Raw genomic sequence first — 24,840 nt, 5'->3', positions numbered from 1 at the left:
TTTCTCAAAGAGCAAATCCAATGTTAATAGAAAATTCAGGCTGGATGTGGTGGTTCATGCCTATCATCTCAGCACTTTGAGAGACTGAGGTGGTAGTATCACTTGTGGTCAGGAATTTAAGACCAGCCTGGGCAACATAGTGAGCCCTCATCTCTATAAAAAAATTAAAAAGTTAGCCAGGCACATTGGGGCATGCCTGTAGTCCCAGCTATTCTGGAGGCTGAGGCAGGACGATTGCCTGAGCCCAGAAGTTTGAGGTTACACTGAACTGTGATTGCTCTACTGCACTCCAGCCTGAGTGATAGAGTGAAACTGTCTTCATCCTCTCCCCCGGCAAAAAAAAAAAAAAAAAGGAAAAAAAAAAAGTCCAACTAAATGTGGAACCTTAGGTCGTTAATATCTTTTGAACTTCTACTCATTCTCTTTTGGACATCTGCAGATAACCTGAGTACCAGGGTTTTTATAGATACATGTCCTTAAATATCAGTCTTTAAATTATTGTCAAGCAGTGTTGTGGTGAACATTTGTTGATCCCCTTCCCCCTTTCTCTTTCCTCTAAGCACCCCCAATGTCTCTCTGTGTGATTTTTGTTTGGATTGACCCTGCTTTTACCTCCAGGGATAAGCCTTGGCTAGTTTAAGCCATTTGACATATGAGATCCCAAAAGACAGTGGCCGAGTCAGCAATGGGCCGTCAGAATGACCTCAGAACTTTCACTGGGACTGCCATGATGTTAACACTACCCTCTTGGATGATAAATATGTAATCTTGAACTGCTACAGCCATTTTTATTGCACCAGGAGGGGAGCAGTCTGAGGGTGAAGCCAATTCACAAAGAATACCTGTATCGAGAATTGCCTAGAATCAAATGATACAACAAACTTCTGGTTTCCCAAAACCAATCTTACTTCTGGGTTTTTTTCCCCAGCTCAATGAACCAAATATTTCCTTATTTTGTTATTTATTTGTATAAGTGAGTGTGAGCTGGGTTTTCTGTTATTTGTAACCAAAAATTTCTAAGTGATAGTTTCTATATGTATATTCCATGAAAAATTATATATATAGTACATTGTTTTAACATTATTCTTTTAAATTATATTTTAAATACTTTATGTATTTAAATAATGTATTTAATATATGTGTATATGTATCTATTAATATTTAAGTGAGTTTATTCTAAAGTTCATATCCTTCCTGAATTAAGGCCATAAGGCCTGAATGCTACTAAGCATGCCTGTTTCTCCCCATAATAATTGCCTGCAGAGCATCTGTCCAGAGGAGTTGACAATGAGATGCTCAGAGCTTATTCCTGCCCTTTGGGGACTGTGCCTGTTACCCCTGGGTTACAAGACTCATTCTTGAGTACTTTGAACCAAAGACCAATTAGGCTGACACATGTCAGTGTTCTTATAGGTGTGTTTCCTGTTTCCTGTTTGTGAAGGCAACCTCAAAAGAAATAAAAGTGACAGTCTCACCAAAACTTGTACAGAGCTGTCAAATGTTCAAGTACAATATTCACTAACTATGAGTGATCTCAGTTGCAGGGCATCTGAGCTCCTGGTGTTAAAATCTGTTGTGATACCGAGGAAGGCCTCGCGATCCCAGGCACTGAGTGACTGCGTACGGTGAGTTAGTTTTTTAGTCTCTTGAAAGGGTTGAATTGTGTAAATTATGATTCAAAATGCAAAGATGCATCCTAGGTAGGTTTCTATGTGTTTGTATATTTGTATTTGCTAAGTAGAAAAGTAAGCTTCGTTATGGGGTAGCCATTTCCATTTTTAACTCTTAATGAATGTATATGTTACTGAAAAGAAAGCTATGCACCCGTTTTAATTTAAAAAAATTCCTGTTCTGTTTTCTGGTGACTCTGATTAAATGGAAACCTTATTTAAGTATATGAGATTTAGTAAAACAAAACAAAGCAGGATATATGGTAATGAAATAAAAACCTGGCTTGTTGATTCCTGGAAAAAAGGTAATATATACCCCTCCTTGCTTTCCAAATGGACTCATTTAGTATAGAAAATTGAAGAGGATATTATGCAGCAAGTAGATGGGATGTTTTCTAATTCAAAAAAGATTCTTTTGAAATTTTATTATAGTATAATTAAGGCAGCAGCACCAGCACTAGTAAATTTCCTGTTAGAATAGGAACATTATTACTTTCCTAATTTGTTGATATGAGTCTCAAAAGCCATCTCATTGAACAGTTAGGAAATTGGCTTTTCAGGAAGGGAAATCTACTGAATTTCTTGGAAACTTTTCAAAATAAGCTAATGGCCCCAGATAAGAGCTAGTGAAGAACTGCAGGCAAAGTCATATGGCTTAGACCTCAGTAATATGTTTTGTGCCTGTTTGGAAAAAAGGCAAGAATATTAGTCTGATATATACTTGGTCAAACAGTTGTGTATGAGGAACAAATGGAGAAAATAAATGGGGGCAGGGCACATAAGTTGATATCAAATGAAACTTGAATTTACTTAGCTCTTTTCATTCCACTTTTCCCCCATTAAGTCTCTATGGTTTAATTAAGTACTAGCTGAGCAACATGGCTCACCTAGATGTGATAAAAAAGTGAAAGTGAATTTTTTTTTTTTTTGAGGCAGAGTTTCGCTCTTATCTCCAAGGCTAGAGTACAATGGCAAGATCTCAGCTCTCTGCAACCTCCACCTCCCAGGTTCAAGCAATTCTTCTGCCTCAGCCTCCTGAGTAACTGGGATTACAGGAACCTGCCACCATGCACAGCTAATTTTTGTATTTTTTAATAGAGACGGAATTTCGCCATGTAGGCCAGGCTTGTCTTGAACTCCTGACCTCAGGTGATCTGCCTACCTCAGCCTCCCAACGTGCTGGGATTACAGGCATGAGCTACCACATCTGGCCAAGTGAAAATGTTTTATTCTAAATTTGGTAGGCCAGTCCTTCTAATGAGTCCTACAGAAGAATAATAAAATAGTTGAAGTCATGTTCAATAAAATCTAATGTTTTTTCCCTCGTGGCTTTGAGAACAAAGTCTCAACCCTACTGCATTTCTCCTGGAGGCCAGGATAGAGTTGTGCATTGTAACTAGTAATGATCCTTCTTCTTAATTTGAACTGTTTATGGATATCACAACCCTAGACATGACAGTAGCCATTGCTTTAGCTCCTTGGCTCTTTCTGACATCAAGCTAAAGCATAATAGGAAAATGTGTGTTTTTGCCTAAGACAGTACAGCTTGAGTAGGATTTAAGGTAAGAACCCTTCCCATTGGCATGGAGGTGCAGTGAATCAATATGATGCTATTAGCTCCTAGTCATTTCTGTTCCTCCTGCATCATCTGGGTCCTTCTCTGTGTTTATTGTCTCAGGGGCAAGCAATTCCTTGCTAGAGTGAGCTGCAAATAAGCTTGACTTGATCTCTCATTCATATGGAGCAAAGGGAGACCATGAGAGTTCATGCTGCAGGTTTGCAGCATCTGCCAGACCCAAATGAGGATGATTTGGTTGAGAAATTGACAGAAAAGCTCTTGGGGCAGTGAAGAAGTCATTCTCTGCTTGACTACAGTGGGCTCGAGAGAGTAGTGAGCAACGCAGGGAAGAGGATGACCTCTTCAACAGGTGTTAAACTTCCTAACAGGGGCTTTCCATAAGAATGGCCTGACTTAGCAAAACTGCCCAAATTTTCTGGGCTTTTTGGGATTTTGTTCAAGAATTTCAGACAATTTAGTAAAACTGCCCAGTGGCAGAAGTCCAGATAACCATAGATGGGAAGAATACATGTAAAGAAATTATTTGAAAGCAAGATACGTGAATAGACTCTAGAATTGCAATTATTACTGATTTCCTGTGGGTTGGATATCTCTCTTTAGCCTCCTTAAGCCTGGATTGTTTTGTCTGGGTCCCCAAGAAATCTCTATTCTTCCCAAGACTCCATGTTACTAGCTTCTCAGTTATAGGATGTTACATGGAATTTCATTTTTTCTGTAGTTTTCTAAGCTAAGGACTTTGGCCGGGCGCGGTGGCTCAAGCCTGTAATCACAGCACTTTGGGAGGCTGAGGCAGGTGGATCACGAGGTCAACAGATCGAGACCATCCTGGTCAACATGGTGAAACCCCGTCTCTACTAAAATACAAAACATTAGCTGGGCATGGTGGCACATGCCTATAATCCCAGCTACTCAGGAAGTTGAGGCAGGAGAATTGCCTGAACCCAGGAGGCGGAGGTTCTGGTGAGCCGACATCGCGCCATTGCTCTCCAGCCTGGGTAACAAGAGCAAAACTCTGTCTCAAAAAAAAATTCTAAGCTAAGGACTTTGTTGCTCCCCTTCTTAAAAGAATGAATGCTGTTTTAGTTCTTTTAGTCTGGGAGCTCATTATTCAGTATTTTCAATGTCCCACAAATTCCCCTCTGTCAAAAAATGCTGATTTTTGTCAACAGGACACCTTTCATTTAGGAATAATATGGAGAGTGATTATCTCAGAGGCTGAGTGCACGAGACACCAAATATTCAGAGGATAATTAAAGTATGCTTCCAGATATTTTCAAATATAGCCACAGAGACAAATACTGATCAGTCGAGTAATTGATTCCCTGCCAACTATTTTCCATCCAGTCATGTTCTTAATGCCAAAACAGCTAATAAATTCGGTGAAAACAAAAACAGACTGCTTTTGTATGTAGAAAAAAATAAAGAGTAGTTTATTTCCCAGCAATTTTGCAACAAATTTTTAGTGTCATATAGACATAAGGGAATGGTGTTTACTGGAGATGAATGATGATTTCAATTAATGAACAAATGTTGATTAAGTACCTACTAACCTGAGCCCTAGGGATGAATTATGTGGTATAATATGGACTTACATATTTAGTAACAGATTATGTTTCTAGAAACATAATTCATTTATTCATTCAATAAATATATATTGAGCACTTGCTATGTGACAGGCAGTGTGTTAGATGGTGGGGATATTAATAGGGACAGGAAGGCATGCAGCTGAGAAGAATGGGGTTGGGAGCAATGTTAATCAAAGAATCACACAAATAAATTTTACAAATATGTTAAGTAACCATGATAGAAAACAACAACAGCAAAAACAAGGAATCATGAGACTATAAAATGCATGCATCACACCTAGTCTCAGCGGGGATCAGGGAAGGCTTTCCTGCAGAAATCTGGGGAGATAGGCAGAAGAATGGTCATGGCAGAGGTTCCAAGGCAGAGAAGAGAGCATGGAGCTTACTAAGAACTGAGCCAGAGGTAGTGTTGCTGGACAGCAAGGTGGGCATCCTATGGGGGAAAGCTAGAGAGGCGGCAGGAGCCAGATCATGAAAGACTTAGTAGAGAACGAATGAATGAACCATCATGAGTAATTTATTACACTATGGTCTTCTGTAAAAATAAAAGGAGTTTGCAATTGTATAATGGCTCTGCTGTTAGGGAGAAGATATTCATTTACTCACCCAGCCAATATTTTCAAGACAAAATCCTTGTTCCCATGGATGTTAAATTCTAGTGAAACAGGCAGATAATATGCCAATAGGCAAATATATAGGTTTTATACTAAGCTTTTGCTTAAAAGTAAGTAACTTGTGTCTTTAGATGGAATTTTAAAATGAATTCAAATATAAATTGCATTGTATGTAAATGTGGCTTTTCTTCTGTTTAGTTAAATAAAGGCATATGCTCTAGAAGTCCTAAGAAGATGCTCAGGACAGGTGTCCTTCATAGTACCCAATTCACAGTCAAAGACTTTGAAGAAATTCCAAGAGAGGAAAATGTGAGAAACCAGGCTATGTATTAGTTTGTTTTTGTTTCTGAGGCAATAATGATCCCATTGTCCTCCCTGTACTTTGTTCAGGATTGGTGAGGGGAGGAGGAAGGGACCAAGATGAAGACTTAAATGAAACTCATCGAGTCTAACACTAATGGAGAAGAGTCTGAGAGGGAGAGCATTTCTGAGTCTTTCTATTTCTTTGGTTTTATTTTCTTTGTTTGTTTTTGAAATGGGATCTCATTCTGTTGCCCAGGCTGGAGTACAAGAGTGCAATATTGGCTCACTGAAGCCTCAGCCTCCTGGGTTCAAGTGATCCTCCTGCCTCAGTCTTCTGAGTAGCAGAGACTATAAGTGCACACTACCACGCCCAGCTAATTTTTTCATTTTTTGTGGAGTCAGAGCATCTCACTGTGTTGCCCAGGCTAGTCTGGAACTCATGACCTTAAGCAATTCTTCTGTGTTGGCCTCCCAAAGTGTTGGAGTTACAGACATGAGCCACCACATCTGGCCTCTTTCTATTTCTTCTTGCAAAAAGATCTTATTATATCTTATTATGTAAGATATGATATGCTTTAATATGCTTTATACATTTTGCACATTTAGTGTCTCTAGAAAAGGTTCACATCTTAGAATCAATATACACATTTAAGGAGAGGGATTTCTTTCCCACATTCTCAAAAGCTGTTATTTCATATTGCTTCTTAAAGTCATCAGGGACTTACAACACAGAAAACAATACATGCCTGGAACCTTATTTCAGGTTTTCAACTGTGCCTGTCTTTTATGAAGGTCTGCTGGAAGATTTTTTGATGCAATGTTTACATAGCTACATAGAGAGTATTACTGACATCAGTGGAATTACATTAGGGCACCAGTGAAGATTACCTTCAGGTCTTGTTTGCGAAAGTCAGAGGGTTTGATATAAGTAGTTCATTATATCAAAGGGAGGAAAGATAATGATCAGTTCAGGAACCTCCCTGTTTCTGACTTTTCTACTGTATGAATCAAAGTGATTATTTCTGTGTATGTTATTTTAATCTGTTTAGGCTGCTATAACAAAATACCATAAACTGGGTGGCTTATAAACAACAGAAATTTATTTCTCACAGTTCTTGAGGCTGGGAAGTCCAAGATCAAGGTGCTGGCACATTCAGTGTCTGTTGAGGTCCTATTTCCTAGTTCATAGATGGTGCCTTCTCGCTGTATCCTCCCGTGGTAGAAGGGGAAAATGAATACTCTGGGGTCTCTTTCATAGGGACACTAAATCCGCCTTCATGTCCTAATCACCTGCCTCAATCTCCACCTTCTAGTATAATCACCTTGGGGGTTAGAAGTTCAACATACGAATTTGGGGAGGGAGGCAGACACAAATATTCAGACCACAGCATATGCCAACAATCTCAGAACTGGGAGGAATGATGGGCATGTTGTTAGGCTGATCCTTTAGTACAACTTTTTCTCAACATAGCACTATTGTCATGTTGAACCAGATAATTCTTTTGCAAGGGACTTTCTTGGACATTACAGGATGTATTGCAGTATCCTGGTACCAGTAGTAGATGCCCCAGCCATGACAACCATCTGTAGGCATTGCCAAATGTCTCCTGGTAAGGCCAAACATCACTCTCAGTTGAGAACCCTGCTTTGGTACATCCTTATCAGTGATCGCACTGCTGTGTTTTAGCCTTGTATTGTAGTTGTATCTCAAATGTGTGCAATTCTAAATGCGTAGCTTTCAGTTTTACACGATGGTATCTTTACAGTTCTGTAATTCTCATATCCAAATTAAAGATGACATTATGAAACCAGAATTATAAGATGAAATAATTAGATATTTACTCAGGCAAGTATGTGAAATTCTAATGTGATAATATGTTTTTTTGGGAGTTACACATTTTGAGAGCCTTGTTTTATTTGCTAAAGCCTTAAAAAATTTTACCCTCAAAGTTTAAAACTTACTTAGTGGTTCAACTGTTTCTTAAGAAGATACGTTTATGAGCATCTTCAAGTCACAAAGACTCCATTTCAGTCAGCCGCAAGAATTAAGAGCCTTTTGGTGCCTTGGCACCAAACTTAAACTAGACTTAAATGAGGTACATTTAATGAAATCAATTCTAGTTTTATAGGAAGCTGAGAACAACAGAGAGAAAAAGTGCTACTCTTGTGTCCTTTGGTGATGGTGTTTGACATTTTAGTGTAATTTATTATAATAGTATACTAGTTTAATGTTCCCTCATAATCTGCAGTTGAATCAAAGTTTCTGAAAATGGGAAGAATGTGTTCTATCTGTCACTGCTAAGCTAAAGAAATGGTATTTAAAAATCACTTAAATCATAAATGATTAGATCTTCTGAAGTGGTATTTTACTAAGCTATGGTGCAGGGGAGAACTTCAAATTGCAAAAATGTACTTAGAAGTGTGAGTAACATATGACACCCTTAAAAAGATTATTTTTACATAAAATTCCTTCTTCTTTGTATTTTTTATTTTAATAGATATTTATTTTGTTAGGTGGTTTTATGAAAACGAAATTCCTTTTTACTATTATTGTTTACCTCACTTAAAACTTCCTGCCTTCCTTAAAATATCACATATAGTTCAAATGAAGCCAATATTATTTGTAAAAGAGAGCTTCTTTTGTGTCATGATCATGTTTAGAAATATTGAAGACTTCTGATTATCAGGCCAGGCACAGTGGCTCAAGCCTGTAATCCCAGCACTTTGGGAGGCTGAGGTGGGCAGATCATGAGATTGGGAGTTCTAGACCAGCCTGGCCAACATGGAGAACCCCATCTCTACTAAAAATACAAAGAAAAATTAGCCAAGCATGTTGGTGCATGCCTGTAATCCCAGCTACTTGGGAGTTGAGGCAAGAGAATCATTTGAACCTGGGAGGTGGAGGTTGCAGTGTGCCAAGATGACGCCACTGCACTCTAGCCTGGGTAATAGAGCGAGACTCCATCTCAAAAAAAAAAAAAAGACTTCTGATTATCTCAAAAATAAAGTTCTACTTTCTTTTCATGACATTTGAGGCCCTCTAGTAACTGGCTGCAATCAATCTTTTCACATTTACCTTCATTACCTCCCTTTGCCCTGTCCCCATATCATATTCCAGCCATAATGAATGAGGTGGCCAGGGTCATCCTTGCACTTTTCGGCCTCCATAGCCCTTCTCATGTTGTGATTTCCACCCCTCAAATTCCAACCCACTCTTAGGAATCATTTATTTCACAAGACATTCTCAAATTTTCTTAGTTGGAATTAAACTCTTTTTGTATAATGCTTTGAAAGCACTAGACTAGTGCTTTTCAAAGTATCTGTGGAAGAACTAGATTTTTTAAAAACTTTCCAATTCATCACAAGCCAATAGGTGTCCTTCTGCCTATGACTAGTACTTAGAATCTACCACAGGAAACTCACCATGCAAGTTTGGCAATCTCCAAACCATTCTATACCCCGTTCAATGAGATGAGTTCACTTGATCATACATTTGGATGCTGCAGCAATGTCCAGCTGGTATAAAAGTTTATTGACAATTACTTGCAATATCTGTATTTGCCTTATTGAAGTCCGATAAGACTGGTCCATAGACCACACTTAAAGTAGTGCTGTCTTAGACTATAAGCTCCATGAGGACAGAACCTAGGGCTGCTTGTTTTCATTATCATAATCCTAGGACCTGGCATTGACTGTCACATAACAGCACATTGATTACATGCAGAGGTTCTGTAGGTAGCAGTTCCTGCCTCCAAAGTTGCTTGGACCAGATAGTGGTCACTTTTTAACACCTATAAGATCATCATACTTTACTTATAACAGAAAATAAGAATAAATGGGACTATCAGGCTGATTTATTTTTAGAATACATGTTCTTTAATATAAAATCTACTAAAAGAAAACAGAATTTTAGCCTCCTGGGGCTGGTATGACCTCTTTATAAATAAAGATCACTTGATCAATAATTTAATTTTTCTTCACTAGATAGCTATAAAAATTCACTTCAAGTTCACTTAAGTAAAATAAAGGAAGCTTAAAAGAAATCTATAACAGCCTCTTAAATAACAAGACTATATGAGAGAAGTGTGCTCCTTGTACAAGGGAACCCCTGTAAAAAACAAAATTATATTTAAAACCAAAACAACTTTCTATTATACAGCTCAAGGAGATACACTGAATCTTGAACAGTCTAAAATTGTATTTCTGAAAATGAGAATCACATGGAGTTAGTTTAGCATCTACCAATGTAATTTCTATGTGACAGAGTAACATTTTTCAAAATGTAAAGTGTAAGATTCTTAATAAGTTACTTGACAATGCTATTTGAACATAACATCTCTAACTTTCAGTAGTTCAAGAATGTCTTCTGAAGTGGTAGGAAATTGCAGCTGAATGTTCATAGTTTTCACTGAATGTTTCATTATATTAATGTTAACAGCCAAGAAAAACAAGGACATTTACTATATGTTTTTCCCACCCTTAGCCACTTACTTTTCCATGGAACATTTGTTATTTCTGGGAAACATATGGCATATGCCCAGAACCATAATTAGTAACAGTTTGATGTTACAGGAGTTCAAAACTTAGTATTTTCTAGCTTCACTAGATCAGTGGCTCCTCTGAAATATAAAAGCAACAAATACAGATCCTATGAGTACATTCTAGGGTCAGCATTTTCTCATTTACTAACTGGAGTATTTGCTTGTTTTGATGGGGAGGTGTTCAAATAGCTCTTCCCCAGAGCCAGAAGGAGGCACTGCTCTAAGAACTTTATATATATCAACTTATTTAATCGTTGTGGTAACCAGTGAGGAAAAAAGAGGCACAAAGACATTTATTTGCCCAAAGTCATTTAAATGGGAAATTGTGTGGTCAGAATTTCTCTTAGGGAGTCTGGCTCCAGGGTCTATGTTATAACATTCATACACAGTATCTTTTACACAGTACTGCTCCACTAAAGAGATGAAAGCTTCCAGAATTCCATTGGTAAAATCCTGTTGAAAAGGTTATTTTCTTGCAGACTATTTTTGGCTAATGCTTAATTAGTAGCTGGGAAATGCAGAATGACTGGGGAATGCTGGGTAACCAGGAATGCTGGATAAATGGGGGAATGCTGGGTATTTGGGAATGCTGGGTAACTAGGAATGCTGGATAATAGGGGAATGCTGGGTAATTGAAAATTCTGGGTAGTCAGAGAATGCTGGGTAACTGGGGGCAGGGAGGGGAGGGACAAGAATTCATTGGTTAGCAGCTCACCCTAAGCATGCTTCTAGTAGCTGTAAACCAGAGGGTTACAGAATCTGGGACTGCTGCAACATTGGTGAACCTCATATAAGATGCTTCAAATCAGTATTATCTTTGAATCAGAAGGATATATATTTAAAGATGCATTTTACTTCAAATCTTTAACTGTATTTAAAATTCACAGTTTTCTAGCACTTGCTGAATATACTTATACAATAGCAGAGAGGAGATATTTCAGGGAAAGCATGTTGCTTATTTATGAATTCATTTATTTTTTACTTAAGACCTGAAGACTTTGTGGGGGAGTGGGTTAGCAGAGAGAACCTTTAGTCTTTCCAATAGGAAATTTACCACTGAGCTCTGATACATATCCTAGCCAGGGGACACTTTTGCTTTGTCCTGGAAGCCATCCATTGCTGAGGCTGGTTACTCAAAGAAGGCAAAACGTCTCATCAATATAAAAATGTAGTTTGTCCCATCTTGTGTTACTAATGCAGTTATTAAGGACTGGAGGTGCAACATTGTTTAGCAACATGCATAATAGTATTTACTATTATTTTATATGAGCAGCAGCAGCAGTACTATGTCTTGTAAATGTTGTAGTGACATTTTATTTTCCTTCTCATTTAACATTACTTGTATCCATTGCCATGGTATTAAGCAAAATGCTTAGTCTGTGGCAGGTAGAGTGGATTTACATACACTCCCTTAAGGACAGAGATCAGCCCTGAAAGCTGGCATTAGCCCAATATAAAACCAAAAGGAAATTAGTCTGCAGGTGAGAAAAAGTAGTAAAAGATTCCTACAACTGTCATGGTCTATATAGGGCTTCTAATTTTCACTACCAGCAAGTATATCATAGTGGTGATGTCCTGTGAGATGCAGGAACTTGCTATACTGTTCAGGATATTTGTTTTGTTGTCTCTAATCTTTCAGGCAGCAACTAGTGTTCATAATATTACACAGCCATCAAAAACGATGAATTCATGTCCTTTGTAGGGACATGGATGAACCTGGAAACCATCATTCTCAGCAAACTGACACAAGAACAGAAAATCAAACACTGCATGTTTTCACTCATAGATGGGTGTTGAACAATGAGAACACATGGACACAGGGAGGGGAACATCACACACGGGGGTCTGTCAAGGGGAGGGACAGCAGGGGGTGGGGAGTTGGGGAGAGATAGCATGGGGAGAAATGCCAGATATAGATGATGGGGAGGAAGGCAGCAAATCACACTGCCATGCGTGTACCTGTGGGACAATCTTGCATGTTCTTCACATGTACCCCAAAACCTAAAATGCAATTAAAAAAATTAATAATAAAAAAAGAAAACATAATCCCTATTTCCTCCTAATGAAAAGACAGCACTTTCACTAATGACAGTGCTAGCACTCCCTTGTCATTTACACTTTACCCTGTGTGTTGGAGAACAAGTTGATGTCTCCGAGAATTTGATCTGGGTGGACTTCTATCCAGTCCCTCCTTTCTTCTCCAAAAAAGAAGAGCAACTGTACATCTGTGAATTTGGGCATTCCTCTACTACTTTCCCTTTTTCTGTCTCCACAGTCATCCTAGCTTGATCTCTTAAATCCTGGTATTCTAACTTGACTTCTGCTTGGGGAAGAGCAAGAAATCTCAGAGGTTAGGACCATCTACCTGGAAAGACTGTCCCTAGAAGAGTTGAAAAATTGTGAGAGGAAAGAGAGGCCAAACTTCTCTCATAAAAACAGTAGAGAAAGAAGCAGTTCACCACTACAACAGAGGCAGCCATTCATCCTGGAGGGGAGAGATGTTCCACTTGTGATTGTCACCCAGTGATTGGTGTCTTTTCAATTCCAGGACATGTGGAGGTGCTTTAGGGATTTGAATCAGTGAGCAGATTGTTTGGTTCTTTGTCCTTCCCAGGAAGGGGTCCTAAATATGGACATCTTCCTCATGCCATTTCAGTTTTTGGTGCCTTCCGTGTCCTTGGCTTTGCTTTTGCTTTGTTGTGTCTTAGAATCATTAATTAATTATGGACCCAGTTCCTTCTGCACATTTGCTAATTGGATGTTTTGAAAAATTGCTCCATGCTGGTTTCAATAATGAGGAGAGAATTAAAAGGCTAAGAAGTGCTGGGAAAGATAGGCTGACAACAATGGTTGTGGAAATCTAGTAAAAACCACCAGAGTTATTCACCCAGCAACCAGGGGACACGGAGCACTGAGCAGAGCACTTAGAAAAAAATACAATGAAGTGATGAAAGGGACAGGGTCAGTGAGGGTGCCTGTTTTTTAGAAGAACATTTGCAAGGAGGAAAATCCTGTGTGAAGGGTGCATTGGCTGGACAGCTTGAGCTAGCTGCTGCCTCCTGTTGAGGAGAGGAGTTCCCTGAACGGGACGAGGGGCCAGGACTTTGGAGTCCAGCATCCTGACATCTGTGTCTGGACTCTGCCATTTACTGGCTGTGGGATGTGGAACAGATGACTTTACTCTGATCATCCAGTTCTTCATCTGTGAAATGAAAAATAATAGTGGGTACTTGTGTCATGGTGTTGTGGCGAGGAATAAGTGAGATCAAGTTGGTCAGAGTGTCTAGACTACTTCCCGGCACACAGCAAACTCAGTACTGGCTTGCCATTATTATTATGCAGTTATGTTGTCAATTTAATGATGTAATAATAAAATATTAACATAGGTAACATGCTTAGCCTGGCATAGCTCAGAATTTAAAATACTTTGTAGGATAATTATTGTTTCCATTTATTTCTCTCCTTTCTCTTTCTGGTCAGTTTATTTTTTCCCCTTACCCCTCTCCCTCCTCTTCTACTTAGGAAGAGGAGAGGAGTCAAAAATTGGATAAGAGGTTGGGCACAGTGACTTGTGCCTGTATTCCCAGTGCTTTAGGAGGCTAAGGCAAGAGGATCACTTGGGCCCAGGAATTCGAGACCAACCTAAGCAACATAGTAAGACCTCGTCTCTATAAAAAATTGTTTAAATATTAGCCAGATGTGGGCGCACCTGTAGTCCTCACTGTTAAGGAGGCTGAGGCAGGAGGATCACTTGATCCCAGGATTTGGAGGTTAGAGTGAGCTATGATTGTACCACTGAACTCCAGCCTAGGCAACAGAGGGAGACTGTCTCAGAAAAAAAACAAAAATTGATTAAGGAAAGTGCAGCTGTTCATGTGGGGGCTTTTGGTTGTTGGGATATAGCAGAAATGTGGGAAAAGCTGAAAGAGGCCGTCAGCATCCAGCTGGCCAGATAACACATGGAAACCCTTCCCAGTGTGTATCCTCTCATTCTGGGCTGCTGCTTATTTGGCAGTTAGACATAGGTGATTTGCAATTTCAGATACTAGACTTTCTCTTCCATTAACACGTAAACCTTCACAATGGAAAAGTTTGTTGTGTCTTTTGTTTACTGCTAATTCTCTAGTGTCTAGATACAGCTATCAGCTCCACCTTTGGGCTGAACCTCCTGAAAGTCCTCAAACGGACCTTCAAGTTCTGACACAACCTCCCCCACCCCATGTGACCTCTCTGATTTTATCTCCTACTACTCTCTAAAATCTAGCTGGATATTCAGAGCAGACAAGACTTTTAGGGCATATAAAAGACATCTAGCAGCAAAGTATAGTAGAAAGATTTAGAATGAATCATGTTTGAAGTCTAAGTTCTAGTTCTGCTACTATTTCCTGGGGTGAAACTGAGCCAACTCATGTGACCGTTCTAGGCTTTAGCCTCTACACTGAAAGAGTTTTGGATCAGGGTGCTTCTAATTGTAAATTTAATGGCAATGCTGTCCTTGGTTATAGCAAAATATAAAGTTGATTTATCCATTCAGAAACATTTCTGTGTATTTTTGGTCCCTGGTGTGAAATTGTGAATCCTAGCCTGGTGATTCATAGGCTAACAGCTGCTTTCCCACCCTCTACCCCAAGCTCAGGGCTTTGCAAAGGGGGCGGCAGTATGTCCAGAGCTGACATCATGCTTCGTTCTTCCGAGGTCCAAGTCATTTCCATCAAGCAGCATTTCCCAGGCTTTTGTCATTCAGGTTTCATCTACATGATTTTCACTACATCACGTTCTAGCTATAGTATTTTTTACTTAGTGTCTTTAACAACTTCCTTTTTATATTTTAACTTGCACTTGCCCTAAGCAGTGGTTATAGCTGTGAATAGCTTTGAAATTGGATGTGCCAGCTATAATTTTTTCTAAAGCATATGAAAATACACAACCACAATCCACCATAACTATGTACCACTAAAATTGTCTTGAGTAACTCCAGTGGTTTGCCTTTCACACACTGGGAAACACCACCATGAAGAGGGACAGAGCTCTGGAGCTTCACCGTCTTCAGTGTCCTTCTTCCAGTGACCTTAAACCTTGGGAGGAAAGAAAAAGCCATTCTCAATGAAAATCTAGGGGAGCCCCTTCCAAGGCATTGGAGATTATTCACTTTATTTTGGTTTGGAATGTAGTGCAGAAATGACTAAGCCTTCCCCAGAGGCCAAGGGCTGCTGGAAAGAAGAAAGAAAGGTATTTTGCTGGCTTAAAACATAGAAGTCAATGGCAAAGCAATATGCTGAAGGGAAAAAGCAATTAAATGAAGCAAAATAAAACAGCAGAAAAGTGAGAGGAGTGGTGGGGGAAGTACTGCAGAGAAATGCAGATGCTCACAGAAGCAAAGCATTAGTGGAAGGTGAGAGACTTTGCAGAGATCCTCAGTTCCTCCTCATTTGGGACTTATGGAGCCTCTCTCTCTTACAATGTGAGAACTGATTAGATACACAAAAAGGCTCAGCTCGGAGGCCCAAAGGATGGCATTCTTCAATACACTTCCTGCTATTGGGATCATGCTCTGAACACGTCAGCTCCTCCGTGACATATAGTTTTGGCATGAAAGATAGATTTAAGACTAATAGAAAGAGTTAGAAATGACTGTGGACTTTCTCTACACCTTTTCATGCTTGATTAAGAAAGGGAAGGACGTTAGCCTTTATCATAATGTAGATTTGATTGACTTAGGCCCACATATCTGCAAGGGTCAGCCAAATTTAAATTGTAAACATGCTTTTAGAAAATCTGAATTCCGCAGCACAACTGGTTTGAGCAATTGGAAACAAGATGTAGGATCAACACAGGCACTAGTGGAATTATATCTTATGCAAAAAAGACATCTCACCCCACAAGGAAAGTCTGAAAGAATTGGAAGAGGAGACAGAAGGGGAGCATTGCATCCTCCAGCAGTCAGTGGTGACAACATATGAAGATAGGACTTTGGGAGAGCCGGAGGATCATGAAGATGAGTTTAGTGAGGAGGATGAACATGTTATTGAAATATACAGATGGCAGAGACTGGCTGAGTGGAAGGCAACTAAACTGAAGAATAAATTTGGAGAAATTTTGGAGATCTCAGGGAAGAACTATGTTCAAGAAGGTACCAAAGCCGGTGAGGGCTTGTGGGTCATCTTGCACCTTTACAAACAAGGAATTCCCTTCTGTGCCGTGATAAATCAGCACCTCAGTGGACTTGCCAGCAAGTTTCCTGATGTCAGATTTATCAAAGCCATTTCAACAACCTGCATGCCCAATTATCCTGAAAGAAATCTGGATAGATTCCTTTACCTGGAAGGAGATATCAAATCTCAGTTTTCGATCCTCTGGTGTTTGGCGGCATGAACCTAACAAGAGATGAGCTGGAGTGGAAACTGTCTGAATCTGGAACAATTAAGATGAACCTGGAGGAAAACTCTAAGAAGCTGGTTGAAGACATGTTGCTCTCCTCAGTGCTGTGTGCTGTCCCCAGAAGAAGGGACAGTGATTCCAAGGGTGACTGAGGCTGCAGCTGCTATCACTTGCTGAACTTTCTTGTGACAAATTGTCTGGATTTTTTTTAAAAATGAAGAAGCAAGAATGAATCCTTCTGGTTTTTAGTTTTATATAAATTATGTTTTAAATCTTTACATTTTAGAAATAATCATTCCTCAAATTCTGTTAAATATTTTGGAACTCTTTTTATTTTTAACTATAGTATTTCCTCTAAAAAAAAAATTAAAACCAGCTATTGGTATGGAAAAAAAAATTTCTGAATTCCAGAGGATTAAAATATCTCTGTTTGGGAACATCTCCCCTGGCACACAGCTGAAGTAAGTGCCTGCAGATGGTCCCAGCCCTGTAGAGGGGAACTGTGTTGAGGTCTAGCATGCATTGTGCTAGGCCCCTGTTGAAGCTGATGAGTCCCAATCTAGAATTTTGATTAGGAGGAGGGAGGTATGTTAGAAGCCAAGTCAGCTGCACAAAGGCTGACTGGGGGAAAACAACAACAACAACAACAATAAAAACAACAAAAAAAATCTGTATTGTTTTGTGCTTTTCCAGATTTTTCTGTTTAAAAATAGTACCCATTAAGAGGGAGTGCTGATGTCATTTCCATCCTTTCCAAAAGGGGACAGGAACTGGGAACCTCTGAGGTAACTAGGTATGGTCCATATAGCAGATAGAAGAGATTTAGCCAAAAGACAAGAAGCTCTTTGTTAAGCTGTGCCAGGAATGCTATCAGTTACTGTTTCCAGGGATGAATTTTAGGGGAAACCTAAGAATTAAATTGCACTCAAAGCACATGAAATGCAGTTTCATATACTGTTTTTCTAAAACCTCAACTAGGATATTTATAATAAGGTTTTGGTTTCTTTCCAGACTTGAGAGAACATTCATTTGAAGTTACATTTTTCAGGTCAATTTCGGCCAGCTGTTCTTTAGATCTCTCATGAACATTTTCTTTCTTCTTTCTTTTTTTTTGGTAGAGCATAGTCCCTTGAACGCTTTTTGAACCTTTTTGGTAGAGATTGTTTCTTTCCTCATTCCCTCGTTATTTTCTCTTCTTTACTTTATTCCTCAGAATCTTTAGAGGTTGACCTATAAGCCAAATCCTGTTTCTCCAGACCTTTGCCTTCAACAAAACAAAACAAACAAATCATCTTTCACTTTTCAGAATTTACAAGACTCTGTCAATGCTTTGACTAAGTCCAACCTTTGTGTAGAGTACATGAATCTCAGCAGGAGCAGTGCTGAGTTGGCCTCTTCCTGAAGGGAATTCACTGCATGGGTGTGGGCCACTGAGTTAAAGTGAGTTTCAGGTGCTACCCTTGCCTGATTCCTGAAATGGTTCAAGCAAAGTAACAACTCAAATCATTGGAATCAGGAAAAAAAAGGATTATTAAGTGCCTTCTCTTTTATTTGATTTTTATTCTTGTTTATTTGTTTCATATGAACTTTATGTGAACAAAGGGATCTTGATAAGTACATGCACAGCCAAGCCAAACTTTAACAGAATCCCCTAAGATAAGACAGAAACTATGGGAAAAGGTTTTCTTACATTTGTTCTGTCTATCCTCTGAAACACTCATTTCTAACATTGCTCTTTAGTAGGGAAAAAAAGTCACTTTTATTTATATCTAAACTATTGAAGTAATTATATTTCTGATGGGAAATTTTTAAGTATATGAAATTAAGAGAATGATAGGAGGCTGAGTTGGAAAGAACACAACATCTAATTCAGTCCCCTCTTCTTCTGGTGAATTAGTTGTGCCCATGCTCATGAACTGGTATATTTTCTGTTTTTAATTTCCTCAATTTTCAAACTGTAAAATAAAATATTATGGTGTCTATTTCCTGGGAACAGAAAACACATGTAAATATTTGAGAAATTTGATTTGAAGCTTGTCAAAAAGATACATGAAATCAAGCCCCAGTAAAATATTGTTCTTGCTTGTATCTGGTTTTTTGTGATTTCATTAAATTATTCTTTGTAACACACTCATGAATGATTTTATAACAAATACATAAATGGGAGGATTACTTGTATGCCATTATGCTAACAATACCTAGAATTTTGGTAATTGCACAGATATGACACTTAAAAATTAGTATACATGTGTAGACTTTGGTTTAAGTCTTTTATTAAAACAGGACTTTGAGCCTGTATTGTTATCAATTAATGATTGTTACCAATTAACATTTGAGGGTTCCTGAGGCAACAGTACAGATCGAAACCTTCAGCCCCTCACCTTCTCTTTCCTTCCCATCCCTGGCTCTTTGGGGCAGGACTCTCATGCAATCAAGCTGTATTAGTTTTCTGTAGCTGCTATAACAAATTAACGACAAATGTAGTCACCTAAAACAATGCCAGCTTATTATCTTATAGTTCTGAAGATCAGAGTCTAAAATCAAGGTCCCATCAGGGCTGCATTCCTTCTGGATGCCTTATGGGGAGAATGTCTTCCCTTGCCTTTTGCCACCTCTCTAGGCTGCCCACATTCCTTAGCTCAGAGCCCCTTTATCTCATCACTCCAACCTCTTACTTCCGTCACCACATCTCCTACTGCTGACTCTGATCCTCCTCCCTCTCTCTTGTAAGGATTCTTGTGATTACATTGGGCCTCTCCAGATCATCCAGGATAATCTTCCCATCCTGACATCCCTAACTTAATCACATTGGTGAAGTCTCCTTACCATAGAAGGCAGCATATTCATAGGCCCTGGGGACTAGGATGTGGGTGTCTTTGGGACGCCTATCTCCAGGCTCACATAGTTCCAGCTCCATCCTTTACCATCACTGCCCCTACACTAGAACTGTTTTGTCTGCCCTTGGGAGGATCTCCCCAGGCAAGGGCTCACACAGGCGCTAACAGTGGCCCTGTTACCAGTAGAGGGTCTTGACTGCAATTTGTCCAGGTTCTTGGCATTTTGAATAAATAACAAAATACACAGCAAAGCAAGGAAAGAACGAAGCAGTGAAAAGAGATTTATTGAAAATGAAACTATACTCCACAGGATGGGAGTGGGCGAGCAGTGGCTCAAAGACACTGGTTACAGGATCTTCTGGGGTCCAGATACCCTCTAGAGGTTTTCCACTGGGCACCCAGCATACATCCTATGCAAATGAAGTAGTTGCCTCTGATCAGTCTGATTGGTTGCTTTCTGAAACCAATCAGAGTCTGAAGTCACAAAATTATACTCCTATGCAAATGTCTGATTGGTTGTGGAAAGCAACCAATTAAAGGTGCTTTCAAGTTTCCTTCTGTCATGCTGAAATGGGGGAGGTTTGCAAAGAGAGTAGCCTTTGGTCCTTTGTTACTTAGGTATGAAAAGTTGGAGTTTTCCTTTTGATTTAGTTCTAGGAAGTCAGCGGCAATCAGCCTTAGGTTCCCTGCCTCCAGACCCTGTTCTCCTGCTTTAGCTCAGGCCAACTGTACAGGGAATTCCAGGATACACAAAGAGTTGTCAGGGTTTAGGAGAAGGTCAGAGGAAGCTCAGTGTGGGCACAGGACTCTCAGACTTTTTGATGCATGAGGAGGAGCATAGACAAAAAAAGGTGAAAGTGGGGCCCTCTAAGACTAGAGGACCAGAGCAGGGGGCAGATGCTGGCATCTACAAGCAGTGTTTCTCCAGCAGCCAGGGAAGTGGCATGATTGGATGCCTGGAGGTGGGCTGTGGGCAAATGGAGACTGTTGGACCCTTCTAAAGCAGGCAGTAGAAATACAGTGCCAAGGAAGGGGCCCAGTGCTGCTATATCTTACCAAAACCAAAAATCTACTTTCATTTTGTTTCAAAGAATGTGCAGGCGCCCCACTAAGTAGTGGAGGGGGGGGGACCAGATATGGCTCTCAGCCCTCCAATTTGCAACTGACCCCTGGTTCAAATGAGTGAGCACAGCATACCTTGGCACAGACGACATTTTATTGAATAAGTGAACAATGAACTTCAATGTCAAATTCAGAGATGGTGCATTAATTAAATTACCCAAAGCTGAAAAATTCATCCCTAATTATGTCACATTGTTCAGTAGGCTCATCAGAGATGTAGCAGGGAGATAATATGACAACTTTGAGATAAATATTAATAAAATGCCCACAATATGGCAATGCCTTCAATTTGTATAAACCCTTTTCTATTACAAATTTCACAGACAGAAAGTTTACAAATTAAATCCCCTTGCCAGTGAAAATTTCAAAGTTAAAGTCCAAAGGAATTGAAGTCAAAAATTGAAAGCTCTTCTGTGGAGTTAAAAACCCAAAGGAAATAGAAGTTCCATCACTAAGGTGAAGTCCAAAATTACTTCAGAAATTTCTAAGAAGTTGTTCCATCATCACTTAGTCATTTGACAATAATTTATGGAGCTTCTGCTGTCCACCAGGCACTGAGCTAGGTCCTGGGAATAGAGCAGTGAAAAGGATACAACCATGCCCTTATGGAGTTGATATTAAATCGGAAACAACACAAACAAGTAAAATATGTAGTATTTTAGGTAGTGATGATTGCTAAGGAGAAAAAACATAGGAAAATTGAAGATGGGCAGTTTGAAATTTTAGGTAGAATGGCCAAGGTTAGTTCTATTGAGAAGGTGACTTTTGAGAAAAGGCCTGAAGGAAATGAAGGAAGTAGCCTGGCAGAGACTTGGTGGGAGACCGTGCCAGGACGAGGGATTATCCAGGACAAAGGCCGGTGTTGGGTGTGGCCTGGCATGCTTGAAGAATAGTGGAAGGTCAGAGTGGCTGGAGCGGAGAAAACAGAGACGGGGGATTGTAGAAGGTGGTGGTCAGAGGAGAAAAGGAAGCCAGAGCATGGAGGGTTCTTAAAGATAACTCTGGCACTCACTCTGAGTAGGATGGGATTGCTTGGAAGATCTTGAGCAGAGGAGCGACATGCTCTGACTTGAAGTCAGACCTCTCTGGCTGCTGTATTCTGAAGAGGCTGAAGAAAGTAAGGACAGAACTAGAGACAACAATTAGGAGGCCATTGTAGTACCCCTTGGAATGGCTGGTAGTGTTAAAATTTGGTGGTGGAAATGGTGGTAATAGAGAAGAGGTCAGAACCTGGATCTGTTTTGATAGTATAACAGGATTTTCTCTTGTATCTGGGCTATAAGGAAATGAGAAGTTATGAACGCCACCATGGTTGTGGTTTAAACAACCAGAATGTAATTGCCATTAATAGAGTGGGAATGACTGGGAAGGAAACAGCTTGAAGGAAAGATCAAGAATCTGGGGACATATGAAGTCCTAAGCATCTATTAGGCAAAAGTAGATGAGTAGGTATTTGAAGATATCTGGAGTTCAGGGGAGAGAGCCAGACTGGAGATACTAATTTGGTAATTGTCGGCATGTGGATTTTATTTAAAGCCTCAGGACTGGATGAGATTCCCTGGAAAGTGTGTGTGGATGGAAAAAAGAAGAGTTTCTAGACCGAAGCTCTGGGTGACTTCAACATAGAGATCAGGAAGATGAGGGGGAAACAGGCAGGGAAAATCATTTGGGAAGGCAGGAATTAGAAGTCATTTCATGGAGAAGGTACTGAACAACTGTGTCAAATGCTGCTGGGACGCAGGAGAGTGAAGGCTGAGAATTGACCATTGTCTTTAACAACGTGGAAGTTAATGGAGACTGATATGGATGGTTGCTCTGGTGCCTGGGGACAGCGGAGGCTCCTTCAACAGCTCCAGCCTGGCTATCTTCCAGGAATGGATGTAGTTCTCTTAAGTACTGAAGCACTAGGAAATAGACCGAAAATCACCCAAGTAGATCACTTTTTAATGCATCTGAAGAGTTGATAGTCGACCTAAGATTATTATAGAACCAGCCCCATCCACTTAAAATTTAAAATAAGACAGCCTCTGGCTCCTAAAAAATTATTTTAGGCACAAGGATAGTCCCCAAACCAAGTATTTATTATTTTCAAAGACCATAGCAGAAATACAATGGCACTGAGTAATGGAGGGTAGGTAGAGAAAAGTCTTGATTTCAGTTGCACCAGGATCCAGTAAACCTACCATACGGGAGAGCATGACTTGTGAATTCACACTTAATGGAAGAAATATCACATGCAGAAACATCACCACTGCGGCTACCCAGAAAGAGAGAGGAGAGAAAGAGAGAGAGAGAGGAGAAAGGAAACCCCAGCGGCTCTCCCCACAATATAAACCTCCTTAAAGCACAGGCTACGGCCATGCAAGTGTTCATGTTTCCTGCAGGCAGCTGACACCCCAAAGAGAAACAATGAGTGAGGAAGGGCTGAGGCTCCACATTCCTAGTTTCTATCCCCAAAGAATTGATGAGAGAAAAAACAGCTTCTCCCTCAGGACCATGAGGCAGGGAGAAGAAAGGCTAGAATAGCCCTCCGGGTGTCCTCCTAAACAGAAACTCAGGGAAAACATTTGACTTCTGTGCCTCAAACTCCAACAAACAGCAGGAAAGGGAATTCAAACCGTTTTAACTTGATTGGTTCTTTGGTATAAAATTGATTGGGAATAATGATAAATTGTCTTTGGCCACAATGAAATTAGAAACATGAGTTTCCATCATTCAAAATCTCTCTTAGTCTGGATGTAGAATATTTATACACATAATCTTAGATGTGCATGTGTGCATGTCTGTCCATTATCAGGGAGAAACTAGAACCCTCTTACTTCTTGACTCCGTGAACTGTCCCATCTGCTGATGAGAGCACTTATTATAATAAAAATATTCTAACCAATCTGTTATAAACTCAAATCTATTTTGAGTCCTTCGTTTAAGACAGATAAAGATTATAAGGACTCTTCGTCCTTCTAGAAAATTGGAACAATCCTATCAGGCCATAGAAAATATGGCTTTTCTTGTCAAGTGTTTATAAAGATGCTGTTTGTTGTTACCTTAAAATGCCTGTCTCACCTCTCTCTCTCAGAACTCTCTCCTTTACTCTGTCAGCATTTAAGATTCTACTCTTCCATGGAGGCATCTGTAAGTAATCCCACCGGCCCTTATCAGCACTGGTGTTCCATCCCTCTCACATGCACTGTGGCTTTTTTAGGTCATGGTTCTGCTTTGTTGTTGGTTGTTGATATCCTTGTATGTAGAGGAGACACATCTGCACACACTGGTAGCCTTGGAAAGAAACTGGAATTTACAACTCCACAGGTGAAAGTTTTGTGTTCTCTGAGCCACTGATGGCAGTAAGTAGACTTGCTTTAAGTGTCTTATAGATTGATTGAGCTTAATTGAAATTATGTACAGCGCATGGAAATGCTTTTGAACGCCTATAATGCTATCTGATTACAAGGTGCTATTCTGACTGTTGGTTAATGTAGTTCAGTTCTCTGTTCTGTTGCATGTTAGATTCATGTGGGGAGATTTTAAAAAAACACTAATGCCCAGGCCCCAAACCTCAGAGATTCTGAGTTACTGCTAAGGGATGCAAAGCGGGCATCTGTATTTTTTTAAAGCTCCCCTCCTTAGGACTTAAACCACAACCCTGGTTTCTCCTTTCTTGCCAAGTAAGTCTTCCCCCAACGTTCACACGACTCACTACCGCATTTCATCCAGATTTTTGTCAAATGTCACTGCCTCAGACAGCCCTTCCTCCACCCCTCTGTCTGAAATAGTCCTTCCCACTCTTACCTGTCACTCTCTAGCCTCTCAAAGTGCTTTTGTGTTTTTCAAAGCATTTAATGATTACCTAATATGATATTAATATGTGGAATGATAAAGAATTGAATTCTATTCAATGCAGGAATGGACGCCTGCCCTCCCAAGGAAGCATCTCTAAATTTCCAATCCCCTATTATTGTAAGAATACCAACCACAGAATGGAATGCCAGCCTAAATCCTCCTGGCTGGTGGGAGAAAGCAGATGATGATGGAGGAAGCCTGGGTTAAAAAAAAAAAAAAAGTGAGAAACATGGTTTAAAGACATTTCAAAAAGAAAGGGGAGGCGATAGAAATGATACGGTCTTTCCAAAAATTGAAAGCAAAACTTTGGCAGAGGCCAAGTTGGCAAATGGAAAGAAACCTCATCCCTGCAGTTACGGAACGGATATCC

The 24,840-nt window shown here is 39.8% G+C and overlaps 1 protein-coding gene and 1 pseudogene across 7 annotated transcripts in view; both read left to right on the top strand.

Moving 5' to 3' along the window:
• Positions 1 to 24,840, top strand: part of NCALD (neurocalcin delta) — a 449,016-nt gene that overhangs the window by 232,888 nt on the left and 191,288 nt on the right. For 3 of the 7 annotated variants that reach the window (XM_032245706.1, XM_032245714.1, XM_032245725.1), the window contains exon 3: positions 1,539 to 1,620. The exons of 2 other annotated variants lie outside the window; for them this stretch is intronic. The gene's annotated coding sequence lies outside the window, so the exon portion shown is untranslated. Of the gene's footprint in view, positions 1 to 1,538; positions 1,626 to 24,840 lie in introns of all 7 variants that reach the window. 2 more of the 7 variants (XM_032245739.1, XM_032245734.1) reach the window with 1 other exon arrangement.
• LOC116529974 lies at positions 1,525 to 24,675 on the top strand (annotated as a pseudogene).

The sequence above is a fragment of the Sapajus apella genome, unplaced genomic scaffold, assembly GCF_009761245.1.
Source record: "Sapajus apella isolate SASKATOON/1434 unplaced genomic scaffold, GSC_monkey_1.0 scaffold3, whole genome shotgun sequence".
NCBI classification, from domain to species: Eukaryota; Metazoa; Chordata; class Mammalia; order Primates; family Cebidae; genus Sapajus; species Sapajus apella.
This window is presented reverse-complemented; position numbering and strand designations above follow the sequence as displayed.